Raw genomic sequence first — 18,678 nt, forward strand, 5'->3', positions numbered from 1 at the left:
TGTTAAGTTGTATGGTTATCCTCCTAACAAATATTATTTGGATCTGAATAAAATACTAATGATACGATTTCACAGGGGCTTAGGCAAACGCGTCTTCTGGGAAACGCAGCAACCGAGTTGAACTGTATACAAAGATAAAGCTTTTAACTATTTTTTCGCTAGAGATGACAAAATTATGCCTAAAATTGTATGACCACAGAAAAGTATTATAAAAAAATGCATTCCTTTTTTTTGTGTTATCATAATTTTATCTAAGTATCCATCAGTTGATTCGAGCTCAGAATGATATGGCTAATTTTATTATTGCATTATAAACGTTATAAAACTGTCGGAATGTTTCCAATTTGCAATTAAACCTAAAAGGATTTATTGTTATTGCCTTCGTGCCAGCTCTAATAGAATACTCAACGGCGAATTGCATCTAAATAGTTTCGAAAGGTGCGGCTAACTTTAGTTTAAGTCGCAATCGCCTTGAAAATCCTCGTAAATGCTTTGCTTTTAGATGTTTCTCGAAATTAAATAGTTTTGTGTATATCATTATTCGTGTTAAAACATAGCTTATTTACTTCGTTTGTAAGCAATGGTATTTTATGCTTCTTTTATTCATATAGTGCAGCGGATAATACTTGCACATTTAAAAAATAAGATAGCATAAAGTTTGAACTATTTCATTGTTTTAATTTATACAGAAAATAAAGAAAAAGCTATTGTTATAAATCTACAATCCTAATCTAAATGAAATAGAGCATATGGACAGGTGGATTGTTTTTAAAAAATCGTCCATTTTATATAAATACTGATTAATTTTCATTTGAATAATCTATTCCAGCCGAGCTGTGCTCGCCGAAACAGGCTGAGCTGAACTGTAAAGGACCTTAAGGCCAACAGCGAGATTTCATTCAATAAAGTAAGACAATAAATCTTTAAAATTAATTCTTCAAACGTATATCTTTCTCAATAAGCGGTATCACAAGTTGCTTTCATATTAAAAACGATCATAATCAAGTCTAGGACAACAATTTTCTAAAAATATTCGCCCTACAAAAAAGTAACGAAACCACAACAACAAAGTATATAAAATTTACGTCATTTGAAGGTTAATTATTCCTTAATCTTTTACTTGTAATGTTACAGTTAATACCGTACTTAACTTTTCAAGGTTTAAAGGTTTAATTATATGTTGCCTTGACATGCTACTAATTTAGTGCAACATTATGCTAACTTGACCTTAAAGGCTTTTAAAACATACGTCACTGATAAGCTGAAATGATTACGTCATTATAGTTGAATTTAATTTAAGCGCGATCTTTTTTTAGCGTTTTATTTTTATCTCTTAAAAGGATTTCGTTGAAGTCTTATTAAAACTGATACTCAAGACTTTCTCTGAGTGAAGTATTAAAGAGTTTAACAATATTGTGATCATTGGAAGTCCTATCTTAAATACAGATAAAGATCTTAATTAGTAGAGATTGCAATAAAATTATATGCAATGATATGATTTTCCAATAATAAAAATATTAATTATTGAATTGAATTAATCTATTGAATAGTTTTTTCCCATTTTGTAAATGTTTCAACGATTTAAAATTAAATTCGCCACTGATGTACGATGTTAATTAAATATTTATAAATGAAAACCTATTGATGACTGACAATGGACTCATAAATAAATGAGGTCTGAATATGTCTTTATATGTATATGAAATATTTTTATATAAAGAGGGTCTCGCGAGGGATAGCTCCCCAGCTCCCCCATGAATATTTTTTCTCTCATTTTTTATCTCACGAGACGCGTAACACACCATTCGTGAACAACTTTATAATAATTAATTTATTGTATCTTTTAAGTAAAAATTTGAGAGATAGAAAAAGTCCCTGGACGCAATGCCAGGGGATTAGAGTATTATTATATATTTATAAACATTTTAGTACTATATGTTTTAGGTTTATGGTTTATGTTAACAACCGACAGGACACAGAGGTAAGGTGTTAAATAACATTTATTGTTAGTATTGAACTAAACTTGTTCTATTAAATATGAGCGTGTAACGGGAACTGTTTAACGAGGCGAGCTGAGTCTGTATTATACTCTTTCACCGGCCACTTGGGGTTAAAAGTGAGCGCAGTGCAATGTGAAAATCCCTGTGTCGTCAATGCTCACATTCAAACCATTTTAGCTTTTTAAGCTTGATTTTAATAGCACCATTTCAGTACTGAAAGAGGTTTGAGGCAAAACGGTATTATTTGTCGTTTTTGTCTCTCCAATATGGACAAAACAAAAAAATGTGACAAAATATTGTTATACTATTGTCTTTTGTTAACATGGCTTTTACACATTAAGAAAACAATTTTTAGCGGATTGAAGCTATGTATTATTATTATTATAAACTTATAATTATTAACATAATTTTAAATTTAAATTTTTCCGACGTTTCGCATGCTTTACAGTTTGCTTTACAGTTCGTGGTCACGGTGGTGACCACGCACGCTGTAGAAGTAGCTGCACGCTGCACGCTACATTCTGTGTAGTAATACATAGCTTCAATCTGATTAAAAAGTGTTTTCTTAAATATTGTTAGTTATGGGAAGATGCAAAAACATTTTTGATACAAAATTATATAATTCTATTTCTTAAGACACAGGATATAATATGTAAATAAGTACATAATTCAACTATATACATATCTAAAGAGATGTAAAAAAGAGCGCACACATGTATATTTCCTTGAAAATTTAAATAAATATACATCTACAATTATTAATCTACCATTAAATATAATTTATTGATCGACTACGGCTGTAAATTCTCTCCATATACATAAAGTTGCTACGCTGTAGCGCTACGCCTAATTCGGGGCGGGCTAATAGCAATTGTTGTTTTGGCTGGTCATAATGAAGGCTCTGACGCTCTGAGCAGTGATGTGTGATAAGAGCGATAACGGTATCCAATTAACTTGGTCAATATTTGGTGCCGCTAATAGAACTGGAGCCGGCTTATGAGCTTAGAGCTACGTATGTGCTACGAGACTTTTTTTTGGCTTAATCTATTAATTAGAAAGATTAGAATGGATGGACCTGTATCAACGAAAAATTTGCTCTTCCACAGAAAACTTATTTAAGTTATTTGTTACTCGCTGACCACGTTTGTTGTAAAGTACTCGAAATGTTTAGTGACATAATTTAGTGACTATATGTCCGGTATAGAATTTTTATTAGATTTTCAAAAAACAATTGCACATAAAACTCTTTACACAGATTATATTTACTTATTAAAGCGTCAAAGTGATAGAATTGCGCTATACAGTCTACAATACACTGTATAATATAATTCCTCTATGTCCCCATAGTCAGGCCATTAAGAACGCCTAGAGACACGATATTAAGTCGTTAATCCCTATGCCTATTATACTGTACGAACCAGCAGTCCTTCTAAAATAACAGATTCTCTCGCTTTCATAAGTTTCACTTCAACTTTGAAATTTAGTATCAAACTTCCCATGAAGATCGTAACCACACTTGCCTAATACACGAAGACTCGAGTTCCTAAGTTTGATTACATAAATGTACAAACTTTATTTATCGTTGTCGTCTCAAATTAATTTAATGTAGAGAACATTTGCTAATATAATTTTTTAAAGCCAGAGATCACGACATTCCCACTTTAAAAGAATCCATTCCTAGAGACGAACAAATCAGATTTGCGTTCAATTTCGTTGAATTTTAGAAGGCTACACCGGCCGAGGAAAACTTGACCCAAATGCAAGGTAAGGAAATACTTCAATCCCTTTTCACCCCGAGCTAGACTTGAAAGATTTAGACCCTCTCTGACTTACTGATAGTCACGTAATCCAACTTTATATTCTGGCCTTCTTACATAGCTTTGTTACTTTTAATGTACGAAGATTTTGAGTTTTATTTTTTATGTTTAAATATATACATATAAAAATTGTTAAATAGCTCTCGACTGATCCTTAACTTGAATAACTAGAATTTATTGCCGAGGTGGTTGAAGCTGAAAGACCTGGAACAAAGTCAAAAGATCTGCGCGTGCCTTGTGTGGTATTTCGGATAAAATGTTCTACATTTAAGTGATGAGAAACGTAATTTTTTATTGCCAAATATTTGGATTTAACTACAAAGAAACGCATACTTACATCCATAATAACAAAAGTTATAAAGTTGAATTTCACATTTTCTTTTCCATAATGCGAAATGAATAAAATTACCATCAGAACCATATCAAATCACCTGCCGCCAGGAGTCAACCGAGTAGTCATTTGTTACCCTTCTAGGTACATTTATAACGTTTCTCACCGCTTGCCGCTCACGCCTGCTAAATATATTTAATTAAAATTACGTGCCCTCTGAGGATTCACATGAACACTAACGCGTGAGATAAATTTAATTCTTGCGAGGATTTCAACGCCTTTATTAGTCTGAGGTGATATCACATCAAGATAAAAATGTTTTGAGAAATTGCGTTTTGCTTTGTTTATTTGAATTATGGAGAATTTGTATCGCAATTTGTATAATTTGTTGTGAGTGGATTCTGTGGACAACACATTTTTTTAAATGGGTTCACCTGATTGCCAGATTGCTCGCAAGGGCGTTGCCAGCCTTTTAAAAATTCTAATTGTTTGTTGCAAATGTCATACGGGAAAAATAAATAATAATAATTATTATTATTAATTGATAAGGTTTGCAGTTATTTTTGTTAGATTCTGTATGGGGTCGGATTTAAACAAAATCCTTCTTACTTTTGAATATATGTGAAATCAATATTCAAATTCTGTAAAATATAATTGCATGTACGTGACGCTTAGGTTTATCTATTAACCACAGAGTAACTCTTAGTCTAGAGATGTATTGTCGTTAACATTCTCTTTTTAAAATTTCAACAAATAAAAACAATATGTTGCTTTAATATTGACGAGTCATTAATATTACTAAGCAGCATCCGTATGGTACCGGTCATTAATAACGGATAATTTGCTACGTATTAGTGATTAATTGCGGGCTTCGTTAACATATGTACAGGAAACTCGAAACTCTAAATTATTGAAGTTGTTTACGATGTATCACAGTTTGTTAGACTATTCTCGATACTAAATTTTACCAATGTTAAGTATACCGTTAGATATAGGTCTACGTTTATGAGGATATATGATTCTCGAAGTTTAGTCTTCTATGTCATTGTTACGGTGATAATTTAACCAATCAATACATGCATGAATACCTACAATTACCTATGTCCAATTATAGTAACCTTGTTTCATTTAAAGGAACATTTAAACAATTACATCATATACCAAAAGTTGAATATATTTCCGAATATAATTCAGGTCGCTAGTTAACCGGCGCTGTTTAGTAAAGAGGCTAGGCTGTTGATTGATGATGAACGGATCATTAAACTAGTTGTTTGCGACATATATAGTTTATATTTTCGACTTGCGGTCAGGCAGTCTTCACAATTACGTGGTACAATAAAATAAATAGCAAAGTGCTGGTGCAGTAAAGCGATTACCAACCCACCATTACCAAACATAAGTAGTAAAGATTATTCTATTTTTAAATTCAAATCCTTAAACCAATTTGCTAATTGTATATACTCTGTGATATAAAACAATAGAGATATCAGAGCTGGACAAGAAGCCTTACCGCCGGTTGTTGTTTGTTTTTTGCGGCCCCATTTGCTAACTTTTAATTGGATAAACAGTTTACTGTTAACGAAGCATTGAAAAGGGTTCACGATAAAATCAACATTTATCGCGATCACTCCATTATTACGTTTTAAATTAACGTAAGACGACACTATTTAAAATAATGGATGAAACAGATACAGTTTTAGGTTTAAAGAAATTTATTCTCAACTAAAACATACACGTCATTTACGCTGAATTTTTTTTTTAAAGTAAAATATATTATGCCATCATCGTACGCTACGAGTTATGCTGGTTTTGTGTGGGATTGATGTTAAATTTGACATGTGTGTTTTTTGACGTGACAACGTCTTATGATTCGATGGAGCCGCCTTCACGCACTAAAAAACATGACGCATGCGGCGTTACCTCGCTCTGAGGCGTTCCATTTAAGGCTTGAAGTGCAAGCGAGAGCGCGGAACTAGCGACAAAGAGGCACAATCGGTTGCAATTATGCGTACAAATGAATGTAACTTGATCGATTCAATTGTGATTTCAATTTACCTACTTCTCTATATCCATACAAAATATTTATCAAAGAAAGCAACCATTCCATCGGTATTTTCTTATGACGTTGTCACGTTCAACTATCGTCAGTAAACCGACTTTACAGACAACCGACTTTTTTTTATCGAACAGGGGATAAAGAGGAACCTCCTGGCTCATCTGATGTTGCGTGATACCGCCCGCCGCCCATGATCATCTCAATGTCAGAGGTCTCGTGAGTGCTGTGCGGGCCTTTTAAGACTTGCTACATTCTTTTCTTGAAGGACCCTAAGTCGTATTGGAATTAGTAATTAGGTAATTAAGTAGGTACCTAATTAAGTATTTCCAATCAAAAGCTGCTAGGTAGCAGCTGAACAAGTGTTCCATATTGTGGTGGTGGTAGGCAAAAACTGCTTTAAAATTATGTATGTAAATATCTAAATATTTAAATTTGTTTAAGTTAAATTGCCCGTTGCGTATTTATACTAGCTACTTGCTGGTTTTCGTATCTGAATCTATCTATCTCTATCTATCTTAGTCAAAAAGTTTGCATTTTGACATATGAGTGACATAGTTCGCGTTCCTAAGTCTCATTACTGTATTTGTCACCTTACGTATTAAGAAATGTTATTTCAATACTTATGTAAATATATAAGAGGAATATAGTTTCATTAATACGCGTTTATTTAGATTATAATCATAGATTTCATTAATTTAAGGATTTTTGCATGAATATCACATTGTTATAATACATATGTGACTTTATTCATATTATGTACACTATTAGTATAGATGACTTTTTTTATAAACCGTACATACATTTATAATTGTCTTCTGACTCATTCATAAAAGCCTGTGCAGTTGGAATCTCAAATATATGCACTGAGATTATATATAGTAAATAATCACTACGGTTTCGGGGCGTATACATTCCTAGACGTAGACACGGTACAGACGGTTCCTTACACGGTACTCCATCACTGTCAAAGTTAAAAGCATAACAAATGAATAGGCAAAACCGTCACCACTAACGAATTTACGGAATAATTTTTATTGTCATCCCGGATGTTACGACAAAGACGAAAGCTTTTTGTGGAACACTAAATACATCACTATTTTAAAACCTAGCTTTTTATTTACTTAAAAGATATATCAACTCCAGGAAACTCTTTATAAAATCGATAATAAATTTAAGTACTTCTACCTTATCATTGCACTTAAACTAATGAGAAAATCCTTAAACCGTATATCGTTCAAGTCGATTTGCTGCGATATAAATCCAATTTTGATCGAATGAATTTGGTCACGCGATATAATACCATATTACATTTACATAAGGGCGATAGGTGTTCAACAAGTATTAGCTTATTGCACTCCCGCAATTCCAAACGCGAATTGCATATTCGAGACTTCTAGTGCAAACTTGTAACATTTAACATTGTAATATCTTGGTTAGTTTAAACATAAGGGAAATAGTAGAACTGCTCCGAATCCATATAATATATGTACAATATGTCTACCACAAACTAGGTGTTAATGAAAATATTACTATCTAGTAAATACCAGAGCAGTAAGTACAAGAAGTGTTAAATAAATAGTGATAATGTGATACAGTCTCTTTGGAAAGATAAACAACACTGGCAAGCAATAGTCTAGAGATTAGATTTAATAATAATAAAAAAGCAATGCATTCTCTTTTGTTTTGTTTTTAAAAAAAGAAAACATTTGTTGTCGTGTCGAAACGTGTTTTAATAAGTAAGTAAATTGATTTTTAATAATAATGCTTGATTTTTTTTTATAACAGAGCTTGTAAATAACGACATGAGAGCAATATTAAGAATTCATGCTCCTCTATATTCTTCTTTTGCGTGCGTTGGTGTGCTAAGTTCAAGCGAGGAAGAATTTCATTAAAGGACAACCCCCGCACGGGACGCCTTACATCGGTAGTGACTGAACAAATGATTGAAAAAGTTGAAAAAAATGTCTTGGTAGATCGAATAACTGTTTGTTTTATAAATGTAATAAAGAAATGAAGATTTCTATATTTTGATATGAAATAAGTGTCAGCGAGCTAGGCAATGCTTTCTCAACGCAGAAACAAATGAGACTGAGAATTTAAAAAAGCTGCTTTTTTAAATTCTCTTTAAATCTAAAAAAAGTATGTACAAAGCAGAACTTCACTAGTTTGACCCGGAAATGAAACAGTCGACTTAAAGAGACCGTCATCTTCAACCTCGAAGAAATTGACGCGATTCCATCTGTTGAGATTATTTTTAAAATTTCAGCTTCAAATAAGGGATATACAAAGTATATATACTTGAAAGGTTGAAATATAAAATAACATTTTATAAAAGATAATCGCGTCATACTCAATATCACTTTATGTTGGACTCCTAGTAGTGGGGTTAAGATTACTTAATTAATATTGATTTTACACGTTTCTTTAAAAAAAAGTTTTGTAAGTTTTTCCCAAGGCAAAACGAAAATAAGTCCTCCAAAACATATTCCAACGATGCATCATTAAGGGACGAAAGAATCTGCAATGACCTGAAGCGAATATAAAATAGCTGCTCCAGAGTGATCAGGTGTAGATGAATTGATTCTCATCCCTGAGGTCGTAGATGGCGTATGTCAGACACACACGTATGGGTAAGAATAGTAAGTACTATGTGTACTGATCACCTACTTATTGGAAAAAAGAAACGATAATAAAACAGATACAGAAAACTTGAAAGAAAGCCTCGGCTTGTAAAAGGTGTATTGGTTTAGTAACCTAAATAAATTTATATTTTTATCAACAAAAAACAAACTGAAGTAAAAAAAGGTTAATCTAACGCGGGAGTTTCATCTATAAGCGTATCAACTTTTCATATACCGACAGTGCCCACGTGACCCATCCGGTATTATTCGTGATCATAATCGATTAAAGATCCATATTAAATAATTAAACTAAGATTGATCACAATGTAAAAAAACAGTATTCGAGTACTACATAATTAGAATTACATTAAATTTATGTTATACCCTTTCCTGATTAACTTTTTTGAATGTATTACGACATCTGATATGTTTGTAAGGCTTCGTATTTCGAACGGTCAAAAACAATATTACATTTTTATTCAGTATTTGATTACACCTTCACAACTTTGGTCCTGGAACATAACTTCATTTCACTACAAATAGTTTAAATATAGAATTTCAAAGTGCAAAAGTAAACAGTTGTTACTTCACGACTACGAATTCAGCTATTATCCTCTTTCCAACAGTTCCATTAGTGAATAAGCGTTAATTTTCTCTTTTTGTTTGCGGCAAACTGCAGCCCATTAACGACCACGTCAATCTGTGTATTAAATAGCTCCTTTCAGCCGGATTTTGTTAAAAAAATTCTTTAACTAATGACTATTTATGTACAAAAATATGTTTCTCGTTTTGTGTTAGATTTATAAAACATATACTGGTTAGCTGGAGCAATTAAAGTAATATTTTTAATACAACATTAAAACCGTGTATGATAAAAATGGTTTATAAAAACAGTTTTACAGTCAAAACTTTTTGCTTGTTTATTAAATCTAACATACAACTGAACAACGTTTGTTTTCACTATATTTTATAGCTTTATTATATAACTGTTCCAAAGGATTCATTTGTATTTTTCTTTAAATTTCAAACCCGTATGAAACACGCATTTGATAAATTAAATATACTCTTTTTGAGCGTGATGTATGTTATTAACACTTTTTATATTAAACGAAGGAAAAAACCCAATTATAAAAGATTTTATTTTTAAATTTTTACAATCCACAAAACAAAATCGATTTACTAGATTTAAAATTAAAAATACATTACGCAGTGCAATCGGCCTTATTGCTAATGAGCGATATCTTTAGGCATCCCTAGCTTTAAGGATATAGGGATAAGTTAACATCAAAGATGTTTCATTTTTAAAAAAAATAAATCAATGGCACTACAACCTTACTGGGCCTCAGATTTCTGTATGTACATGCTCATTTGTTAATCGAATAGGCCAGTAGGCGAATAGGTGATCAGCCTTATGTGCCTTGACGCACGCCTTCGGCGTCTTTTTTGGGTTTAAGGCAAGCCGGTTTCCTCACGATGTTGTCCTTCACCGTTCGAGCTAATGTTAAATGCGCACATAGAAAGAAAATCTATTGGTGCACAGCTGGGGATCGGACCTACGACCTCAGGGACGAGAGTCGCATGCCGAAGCCACTAGGCCAACACTGCTGTGTTCATTTTTAGTAAGGTGCTTTTCAATTGGCTGAACATTTTGTTGGGGAAATTAAAATCATCATAATTAGTATGACATTTCAATTTATTGAATATATTATATTTTTAATTTTTAATTCTGTATAACTCCCTCTGAATTTAAATAGTATTTACATATTTAGCCAGTATTACTAAATTAGACAAAATATTTATACTAATTTCATCACTTAGGCTACTCCAGGTTAAAAACTCTGTACAAAATTTACGTTTTAAGTGTAATTTTATGCCTACTTACAGTGCACCCAATAACGTGGTAACGAACCGCAAATTTATCTCTGTTCGAATCCACCACAACTCTACTCGATTTAAAATTACATTGCATTTAAAAGTAAGAACGGAAATTAATTAAGGCATTATACTTTAACATTATTCAGAATTTGATTATCACAGTAATATTCAATAAAATCGCGTTTTTGTAAAATGTAATAAACATTTTTTAATTGCCTGCTTTGGATTTAATATTTTTACTGGTGTTGCGTGCTTTACAGTTTGCATGTTTGACTGTCATTGTAAAATTTGTAATAAATGCGTTTGAAGGAATATTTTGATAATAATGTGAGTTGATTAATACTTATTATAAACCCTTATAATAAAAAGTGTTATCCTCTTCTATTAAGCGTCTATACTTTTTTATTTTGTAAATATAGACTTGGGAAAATAATAATACGTTACTGGAACAAAGAATGTTAATTGCTACGCCGTAGGCTGTAGCAACTGCTACGAAATATGCGAGTCTAATCAAGTTGGAGAATGGTATGTAAAGCTACGTTAAACTTCACTTCATGTTTTTCTATTATATATACTCATCCATTACGTGACAGAGGATATTATTCTTGAAAATTGGGTTCAAAATACTAAACTACTACTACTAACATACTAAAATATACGGCACCAAAAATATTTTTAAATATAGAATGGAGATACAATAAAAAGCAGCACTGGCACTAAAATATTTAGAATTATAGTAGCTTATGGTAAAATAATTTTGAAAATCTTTTCCCTGCCACTGTACAAATTTAAAATACGAGTGAAATCCAAAAAGCGCTTACTACGAATGTCCAATGTAAACAAATAATAATAAAGAATCCTCTAAATATTAAAGTTGTAGTATCTTATATAGCGGCTGGATTAGTTAGTTAAGTAGTAGATGCGATTATATGGTCTACGACTTGCCGACTCTCACGATGTTTGCCTTAACCGTGAGAGTGAACACAACGTACTTTTTTTTTAGTACGTACGCATGATTCGGACACACAACTTCAGGGCTGATATTCTAATACTTATGCTAACAGAGTTTAAAGATGTATTTTATCATATTTTTGTATATTAATATTGTCAGTGAGGAGCTCTCAAACTTAATGACACGAGTATGTTTTATAGTACGCAAGGATTTCGGCAAACCATATTCCATAGAGAGAAAAAAAAATGTGCTGAACTATTTGACTCTTTAAATATGGAACGTTGGTTAATAGCACAGTGCCTGGGCACAGACATCTGAGAATCGGATAAAAAATACAATTTCTTTAGGTACTAAGATGGAGTATTATATAATCCAATTCAATTAAAGAATTTGTCAATCAAAGATGCATTAAATCAGTAGCATCTTATAAAGGAATTAAGCGTTCATGCGGTAACTTTATATCAAATCAAAAGATGTAACATCCACGAGGATAACCTATCGTTCCACGTGACGTAGAGACCCCGCCCTCGGAGAGGTCCGCGTGCGTCACAGCCCTCCCCTCGTCCCGCTACACGCAAATTGTTCGCCAAAAACAACATCGATTTAATGTTACACTTAAAGGTTAAATCAATCTCTGAAATTTGGATCATACGACTGGAGTATCATTTACACGACCCATTTAGTTTAATATTTTATACATCTTACTATATGGACTTCATGGCTTTTTAAAGCACAAAGTGTAAAGCTCTTGGTTAGAATCTTGGCAAAGGAGCAACTGTGTTGTGTTAGTAGGTACAATTGCGGTAAAAGTATAACTGAAACAAGACACGAAATACAGTCAATTCCGTTATAATCGAAAATTATTTTCACTGTTTGTTTTTGCCTATAACGCCCCGTTAATTGTTGAATTTAAAGTAGAAGAACGAGAGTCGTGTTTATTCTTTAAAAATAAAAAGGAAATTTAGGAAAACAGCAACGGAGAGTACAGATAGAGAGAAAATCCTTACTCTCTTCCATTTTCCCTAGACTGTTTAATAATATGGGTTCATTTTAGCGACAATTAAATAGGCATATCCTGGACAGGCGTGCCCTTCAATAGGCCCCATCTCGCTAACCATAAAGTGGAATAGTAGGCAATTCTGTATCAACAAACACAAAAAATAGACGAGCCATATGATGATATTATATGTATTATATTTGTACCCATTCAAGAGCACAGTCCATATTGTTTCTTTAATCCAGTTTAAGCGATACTAAATCAAAATCAGTAATAACTTAATCCGCGAATGGCTTCCTTTAATCGCATTAATCTCCGTTCGGTTGTAAAAACCGCATAAAATTTCACTGCTCCCTTTATACTACACTTTAGACTTGATACCTTATAAATCATTGAAGTTCAAAAGCTCAACGAGCTTTTTAAGGCTAAGGACAATGGAGAGCTTTAGCTTTTTTTATACTAATAATATATAAGAATTACATGCCTCCTACGTTAAGCTATCACTCCTCTACCTGGTCATAGGATGCTGCGGTCGTGTCGGACAGGAGACGCCCTTGTATAAGGTGTATAAAATGAAGAATGCATTTCTGTAATATAATATCTTCTGCGCAAGTTTCAATATAGATAATTCATCATGGCAACGACTTGGACATCTCTAAAGACAGATCATGTCGCGTTGTTGGATACGCTGTCCAGCAATCACAATCAAGTGAAACGTGCTATATTTTCATCTTTCGATTTGTAATATTAGCTTGTTATAATTATGTGTTAAAGTCACGATGTTTTTAAGCTATACTAATGAACAGCACGATTAGAGTATGGTTGTATGTCATTTTTCACGTGTTTAATATGTACCTATTGTGATTAAATCAAAGAACTTAATACTAAACTTTAAAAAAAATATAGATTTGAAATTCGATCTAGTTACATACCATTGTATTGAAAATCAATTTAAAATATAGGTATTTATTAGCTTAATAATATATGAATAAACATAATAAAAAATAAAATAATCATGATAGTAAACGTACATTTGAACTATATAGTCTTAACCGTCTGGAAAATTTCTGTGTTTCAACATTCCTTTGTGTTTTCATAGCTGCTCAAGCGACATTATTTGCGCTCCATTTCGTTATATTTTTAAAAGAATAATTTTGAAGTCACAACAAGTTTTTAAAGTGCCTTATTTTTAGTATCTAATGTAATGTATAAGTATATAATACTGGACATAAAAGACCCAAAGGCCCAAAAAAGTATGAAACATTTTTTTGTACGCTGTCAGCGGCTTTTGCGTTACTTGTTAAGTTTGTAAATTATAGGCGGTTAAGCTTCACAAAAGACTTATTCTAATTGTTGAGACAAAGCATTTTCGTGAATTATTTTAGACCTTATGAAATTTATGTAATGCCTTATACTTTTAAATCCAGAAAGACAATTTAGGTACATAAAAATATATAGCGAAATTTCAAGATTTTGCCATGAATTATAACATATTTATATATATATAGTATTCCATATAAACAGTTAAACGATTTTAACGAGTTACAGTTATAATTTCTTCTAGTATACCGCTTATAAACTAAAGCAATCCTCAATGTAAAACAAAAGAAGAAAAAGAATGCATAAATCGTTAGAAATAATAAGTTTCTGTAAATATTGTTATAATGTATTTACATAAAAATAAATAACTCTTTACAAATATTCTTCACAAAGCCCACATAAGGCAAACTTAAATTGTATTTTCACAAAAAGCTTGAAGCTTTGAGGATATTCATGTTTGGTCACGTCTAGTCCGAAATTGCATCGTTGCATAGGAGCCAAGTTATAGTCGAATTTAAGAAAACATTTCTTTGGCCCCAACTGCCTTCATGGCCCAGTTGGTTTCCTACGTTCATTCATCGTTGGTTTCATGTACTAAGGGTAGATTAAAAACACAGTTTTGTACAACATATAAAAAATGGACAATTGTATTCTCTCCACGGTTCTAAAAAACTATTTAAATTCATATATACTTAATATCTGACCACAATCATAAAAGATGACCTTTCATTTTATGTTTCAAAATTATACACAATATTTTTAAACATAAAATTTGCTGGCTCTTTTGTTAGAAAATGTCTAATTAAAATGTATAAAAACGCGTATTATACTATAATAAGGAGTGCAAAGTCCTGAGATGAAGTCAAAACGGTGATAAATAGTTACATTTTTAAATTGTTTTCACTCCATAAAGAGTCCTTTGTTCTAAATTGTAAAGATTATGCACACTCAGCTTTCACATTACGGGCAGAAACTAGCACAATGTTTCGCGAGAAAATTCTTGCCATTGCATACATTGTCATAGGAGCAGACGACTTTTCCGAACTCTTTGTGATCTTCAAGACGATTTGAGACAATTTAAATTGAAAACCAAAGGTAACAAAAGCCTCTTTAACCTATTATTTTAACAAAGGAATATTTTTGTATCTTGATGCATGTTTGATCTTTTACTAAAAAGTACTATTTCATAATATTATTAATTCTATTAAAGTATATACATATGTTTCCATTTAGATAATTGTGTGATTTTAGACTGACTTATACTTGCAATTGAATTAAAAAACTATACCAAGCATGCTTAATAGAAAAGTGTTACGTAAAGTGCTGCTAAACATACAATGTTAGTAATGGCAAAAAGCTGCTATAATGGAAATTAGCCATAATTTCCTGTTGTTGATTGAAGTACAATGCCACGCCTTTTGAACAAAGACTGTGTCGACCCGCGACCCGTAAATTACATACATTCACATTACTCACTGTTCACATTTACTATCTTGTCATGAAAATTACTGTTATATGAAAATAAAGCGTCATTAAAACATTCATAAGCTATTAAATGGTTCATAAAAGTTCCAACTGGCCTCAACGAAACTACTTGTTACTCGTTGTTATAACAAGTAATAAAAACATTATTTCCGGATCTTAAACTATTGTTAGAGGCCGAGATGATTCTTCACTTCAATATAGTCCAGTCAAAATAAGGAATTCATACTTTAAATCACAGGTTTGCAATGATAATTGCAAGTTGTCATGCTCGAAAGGGGAATCAACAATGATTCGACTGTAACACAAAAACTATCTATAACCATTGTAAACATTGGTGATATAACTTTCTTCATCAATATTTTTTTTATAAAATAGGGGGCAATAACCACAAATAAATGAACAGAATGAGCAATATACGAAACAGATGGCACAAAGGCCGTCGCTGACCAAAATCGGCTATCCATGTTCAATCGAAGCCAATACAGACGATTAAATGGTCTGTACAAGCATCACATGCCTCAAATGTAGCTATATATTCCACAGTCAATAAATTATCAAGCGTTGACATTTGACAGTTCACAATTTTAAATCATTCGAATAAATGCAATTCAAATTAAGATAGGATTTCAATTAATATTCATAGGTCAAGTTATCGCTCGTTTTCAATATGTTGATTTTGATGCGCTTTTATATTTATTTGCGTTGTCAGTTTTGTTGTATATAAGATTTATTAACAAAGTAAACTAGACAAAAAAAATCGTCCGTGTACACACGTAAGAAGTGAAACTTCTTTATGACCTTATTTGTCGAAAAATGATCTACTGTATGCAACTTTACAGAAATTGGTTAAATAAAGTTAAATTAGATAGAGTTTAACAAAAGGCTTTTATTATCATAGACATGAATACAAATAATACAATTATTTCATTTTACCTTACTACTACTAAGATTATTACAGAATTTCATTAATTGTAATAGAATTATTACTATCACTGTTATCGTTATTATATATTTTTGTTATTAATGGCTTAGAATTTCTTCGAATCAACCGTGGTAGGGACAAGAAAAAGATGGCGCGTAACGGTTATAATGTGACGCGTAACCAAAAAAATGTGACGGTAATTTTTTTTACAACGCCAATAAAGAAGTTTCACTTCAGTTTGTCCTGCGTGCGAGACATCTTAACATTTTAAAAACATTACATTTAATACGTTCTACGCCGGCGCGTCCTTAGAGGCCTTTGCCTTCCTTGAACTTTGATGGAGGACTGATAAATAGTACGGGTAGCCCCAGAGCTGGTGCTTTCCTCGCTGGAGGAAATGCTGCTGCCAGTTTAAAACTTACATAGTACTATTGTACATTTTACAAACTTAAGACTAATAATATCAATTTTTATTCATATTATTCAGATTGGGTGAGAAATAGCAAGAAACTCTCTAAAATATTTATTAAGTTTTTTTTTAAACATTCGAGGAAATTATAATATTATTAAATTATAGAAAGATCACAGAACAGTGTGGCTTATAATCCGACATTATGATTTAAAAATTTGTTTGAGATTGTAGCCTTGGACATAAAAGGTGTAAGCTGTCATCTAAACAGTAATTGTAAATGTTATAAATAATTAACCTTGTTGAAGGCCACGGCAAGTGTCGCGACATTTGGAGAGGGGCCAATACAATAATAGATAAGTACTTAATTCGGAGTAATCCCATTTGATTCGGGAAACAGATTAATGAAATTGGAAAATCCCATTTGCCTATTCCAAGTACGCTTATTACAAAGTAGTTTTAGTCTTGTTCGGAGATTAATTGTAACTCTCTACGTCCGATGTTTAAAATGTCATGTACAGATATTTACATGTAGTAGTCACTAGGTGTTTTGAGACCTAACCGTTAAAGAATTTACGTGGATTTTACCCTAATGAACCACTGATAAGTCAGATAACAAACTACGACTTTGAATTCTGACACTGTATGTGTGTATTATTACATATATTAACTAACCTAACTTTCTAATGAATCACGGGTTTGAAAGGCTGTTGTAATGATTGTTGAATCATGGTTTCTGTACCAATATGAAAAATTGTAATTCCAACCTCACGAAGTTGGTGATTATCAGTTTAATGCGATTTTTAAGTCGGCATATTACGTTTAATATATAATCTTATTAATTAATTAGTATGTTCCTTAAAAAACCGCTGTGGTTTATAAAATGTAACCATAGCAGTCTTGTTAAGGAACGCGACAAATGTATAAAAGAAGTTTTTCAATTTACTTTTTATGTTGGTTAAGGTTAGGCTATATAGTAAAATCTCTGGTGTTTTCTCAATTTGTTGTTTTTTAAAATTAAATCTAATTCTAATAACCATATTTGTAACATACATAATACTGACCTTTATAACATCGTTGAATTGTTTGCCAGCGCTCCGAAACAATAAACAAATTTTGTTTTGTTTAAATTTGGTACACTGGGATAATAACGTTCATCAATAAAGTTTCTTAATTGTGTTTACTTAAACCTTAAAGTTTGATAATTAAAGTGTTTCATGCACTTTATATGCAAGTGGCGCCGAAGTAGTTTGGGAACGTTATGAGTTCCTTGCACCTGTAACAAAAGAGAATAGATTTAGTAGTTTGTAATGATTTCAAAACTCCTTAAAGTGATATATGTTTTTGTTAATTTTATGTTAAGCGTAAAATAAATTAATAAATCATAAGTTATACTCGTATATAGGTTCGTCAGCCTGGGTTCATGATAATTTTTCTTTAAAGCTTTCTATGCCCGACACACATCGATTTTAAGTTGTAAGGCAGGTCTTTCTAAAATTCTTATGCGTATGTAATAAACATCATATCTAATCTTTATAAATTAAATTGTTAAATACTTAAATTATGTGAATAAATTATATGATAGATTTGGGGAAGAAATTATTACGAAATTGTTTAAAAAAAATACAAATCATTTCATTTAATTTTCGAATAGCTTCCTTTACAATTAAATTGTCCCCCTGTGTGGGCCCCACGTTAGGAAACACTAAGTCATGCCTTTCCTTACAATGTATAATCACTGTACTAGTATTAAATGCGAGCATTAAAGCCTACTACTACGAACTACGTCCACAGAGACATGAATCGCAGGCTCAGGCCAATGAGCACAACAACACAGCAAATATTTTTTTATGCAAAGGGTAATATTAATGAAACATAAGAACACATGGGTTT

At 31.9% G+C, this 18,678-nt stretch overlaps 1 protein-coding gene across 3 annotated transcripts in view; it reads right to left on the reverse strand.

Moving 5' to 3' along the window:
* Nucleotides 1-18,678, reverse strand: part of LOC123711252 (inactive dipeptidyl peptidase 10) — a 79,273-nt gene that overhangs the window by 54,623 nt on the left and 5,972 nt on the right. For all 3 annotated transcript variants that reach the window (XM_045663748.1, XM_045663747.1, XM_045663749.1), the window contains exon 2: nucleotides 17,850-18,061. The gene's annotated coding sequence lies outside the window, so the exon portion shown is untranslated. The remainder of the gene's footprint in view (nucleotides 1-17,849; nucleotides 18,062-18,678) is intronic.

Source organism: Pieris brassicae, chromosome 6, assembly GCF_905147105.1.
Source record: "Pieris brassicae chromosome 6, ilPieBrab1.1, whole genome shotgun sequence".
NCBI lineage: Eukaryota > Metazoa > Arthropoda > Insecta > Lepidoptera > Pieridae > Pieris > Pieris brassicae.